This window comes from Triticum dicoccoides, chromosome 4A (assembly GCF_002162155.2).
Source record: "Triticum dicoccoides isolate Atlit2015 ecotype Zavitan chromosome 4A, WEW_v2.0, whole genome shotgun sequence".
In the NCBI taxonomy this organism is placed as follows: domain Eukaryota; kingdom Viridiplantae; phylum Streptophyta; class Magnoliopsida; order Poales; family Poaceae; genus Triticum; species Triticum dicoccoides.
In genome coordinates, this window is record NC_041386.1 from 618,123,443 (window position 1) to 618,126,982 (window position 3,540).

Here is a 3,540-nt window from a genome sequence, read left to right on the forward strand (position 1 = left end):
AATGTTGATTGTTTACTTTAATGGTTGTGTGCGTGCATCTTAGACTTGGCATTGCGGCTCAAATTAAATTTATGGGAGAATCTTTTTTGGTATTCACAGGTTCTTGGTTTGATATCTTTGTTATGTATCTATGTCTGCCTTCAGAAAAGTAAGATTATGTCATGAAAGAAGAAAGAGTTGAAAGATCTTCAAGATTTTCTCGTTTCTTTTATACTCCCTCCCTAAATTAATATAAGAGCGTTTAGATTACTATGATCTAAACGCTCTTATATTAGTTTACGGAGGGAGTACTTTATTTTGTAATTGCTGTAGTCAGCTCTTGTTTCTCTACCATGTACTATTCGCTACAATAAATATATCAAGGTATTGATTGTCAAAAAAAGAAATCTGGTGGCTGAGGACGTATGATCCCGGTGCGATTAGATGGGGGTGCTAACGTGCCAAAAAAGCAGTATATTTACAGAAAAAAGACTGGTGCATAGGTCGTGTTGATCGTAAATCACGAAATAAAATAAATGTGACTAGTCTTCTAATTGGTCGTAGACAGCCTACTTAGCTTGAGAACAAGTTTGCATGCAAGGTCCCTCTCGTACCTGGGGATGTACCATATCAGCGTTCCCTGGAGGCCATGGCGGTGGCATTGGACGTCCCTCTCGTCCCTCTTGTCTTGGGAAGCAGGATGAGCGCAAGGACTGCACAGATGAAGGCGAAGGCGCAACCAATGCCGAACGCCGGTGTGTTGCCCTTTCCAAAGGCTTTGTCGATCGGGCCAGCGGTGAGCATGATGATCAGCTGAGCAAAGAGCAACAAGGTAAACAACCAAGTCAAGACCAACGCAGGGGAAAGTAAACTAACACCCTGAGGTGCTGATTAGCATCTAGAACAGCTGATTTGTATTTTTATCACCTGTGGCACGACGATGGCAATGTTGAGGACACCAATGGCGAGGCCTTGGCCACTGTCGTCGGCAACCTTAGAAGCAACAGCCCACGGTACACTGAACAACACGGCCTATGGGATCCCGATGAGCGCGAAGAGGGAGAGCGCGATGACCCTGAGCTTGGGGTCAGGGCCGGTGAGGCCAGCCGTGAAAGACGCGTTGTACCCCTTGGTGGAGACCAAGCCAAGGATCACCATGGCCGTCATGATGCCAAATAGGATGAAGTTGCTTAAGGACCACACGACCCTTGACGTGAGCCTACCGCAAAGGTGGGGGGTGTTGAAGGCGGCGGCCAAGAGGCATATAGAAGAGAGCAGCAGGCCGACGGCGCCCTCGCGGACGCCGGCATAGTAGACGGCCACCTTGGGCCCCTGCGGCTCGCCGTGGTAGATCTCCCTGCCCATCCAGTCAGTGCCATACTGGATGAAGGGGAACCACGCCAGCTGAGAAAACATGTCAGAATAGTCAGTCAATTCTCGATGGGTGAGGTGCATGCATTGTTTTAAGATGTTGTGGATGCACAAAACATTACCCAGGTTACAGCCGTGACGGCGAGCACTTTGAACATAGATGGGGGAAGGTTCTTCAAGCTCTTGTAGAAGTCGCCAAAACTGCATATGCATCCACGGCGGCCAGAGGAGGCCTCCACGTCGGCATTGTCGAGCTGCTTCTCTTCAGCAATATACATGGTGATGGACGTACTGATGATAATGACGATCTGAATGACACGAGCTGAATAAGCAGCTATTCATGAGATAAGTGGTTTTGAATTTCAGTTTAGAAAAATATTTCGACAATACTGGTATAGAATTTCGGTGATTTCGGTTTCCATTCGGCCAATTAATGGACCGAAATCTGTGACTTGAATTCGATAGAAATGCAACCAAATAATTCAAAATAAAAAAAATCATTTGAATTTGTGTATACTACCGTAATAACAGAAATATTTCTATGGAAAAGCAATCATTTCAGTAGCTATGGGAATGAGTGAAATCTTTGAAATCTCGATGACATTTTATATTGAAAGTGAAAACTATAAATGTTGCTCTGAGGGTTTACCACAGCGGTGAGGAAGGCGCCCTTGAGATTTGCGCAGGCTTCGCAGCACGCCGTAGTTTTGAGCCAAGGGAGCCACACGTGCCATTCACTGTCCGCACCGGCCATATAGCCCAGGACGTTGCCGATGGCCATCCACCCGCAGAAGATGGCCTGCCCGACGCTGGGCATATAGTTTCCCGCTGCTAGTCAAACAGCTAGTCAGTCTTTTTAATTCCCAAGTTTTGATGGATGGCGTATGCATATTCTCACCAGAGAGATCGGCCATCATCGCACGAGCCGGACCTTGGGCGGCATTGTTGGCGAAATTGAGGAACCAGAACCCGACGATATACACAGCTGTGGCGGCCCAGCGAGGGCCCGTGCTGGTGGTGCAATGCTCCTTGGTGGCGCCAAGTAGCCGCCCAATGTCCGCCGAGAAGCCGATGAGCATCACGGAGAGGCAGATGACGAGACATCCGGCGACGATGAAGGGTCTTCTCCGGCCCATCATCGCCGTGCACCGGTCGCTGTAGTAACCCACGATGGGTGGCACCTAGCCGGTGAATCATTTCACACTCATGTTAGTACTTCATCTGTTAGTACTCCCTTCTTCCCGGTTTATATATAGGTCCCACGCGTATCTCTAGCTAGGTTGTCCATTTTAGCCAAAGTGATATGAATTTTGCACGTCAAAAGTTATCATTAGGAAATAGAGCAATTGAAATTTTCTCATGGTATAATTTTTCCAATATATAACTCGTATTATTTTGGTTAAATCATCAATCTAGGCAAACGAGTGTGCCTGATAAACCGGAAAAGAGGTAATGCCACTTAATTATTTTGTCTTCCTTCCAGTGGAGATCATTCACAGGCTTGAAGAAAAAAGGGTGAGAGAGGATAAATGCATGCAGATATGACAAAGAGGATCTTCTCATGTTAACTACTTACATGGGTTGGGGGGAAATCATGTAAATATCTGTTTTTGGAAGAGAGTATTTTGGAAAGGGAAGGGAATGAATTAACGGGATGAGAAGAGATCGCACTCACAACAAACCCAGCGATAGGTCCGCAGATCCAAGTGAGGGAAACGCGGCGGTGTGGGATCCCAAGACTCTGCATATGCAAACCACCGAACGACCCAAGGATGAGGTCATAGATCATCAAGAATTAAGCAGCCACGGAGAGGCACCTGACCTGACCTGAGAGTAGGGGGAGAGGAGGGAGAGCTGCAGCGCCCAGGCGTACTGGATGCCGCCGGCGACCATGCACGCAAAGAACAGCCTCCCGAGGCTGCAGACCTGCTTCGCCGCGTACACAACATTGTTGGGAAAACTCAGGTCTCCCTCCCTATCCATCGTTTAGGCCGGCGGCGATGCAACGGAGAGACACGGATGCGGTGGTTTTACAGATGAGAGAGATGGAGATGGAGATGGGAATGGGATGGGCAAGTAAAACCCAAGGCTGAAGAAGGTGGGGTTTAAAGAGGCCAATCACGGCTGGGCCACCGGCCCAACAGGTAGGCTTATCTACGTGGCCCTGTAATGTTAATGGGCTATATATTT

At 48.0% G+C, this 3,540-nt stretch overlaps 1 pseudogene; it reads right to left on the reverse strand.

The window, feature by feature from the left end:
- Positions 1–603: 603 nt before the first annotated feature.
- On the reverse strand, positions 604–3,320 carry LOC119289405 (annotated as a pseudogene).
- Positions 3,321–3,540: the final 220 nt, after the last annotated feature.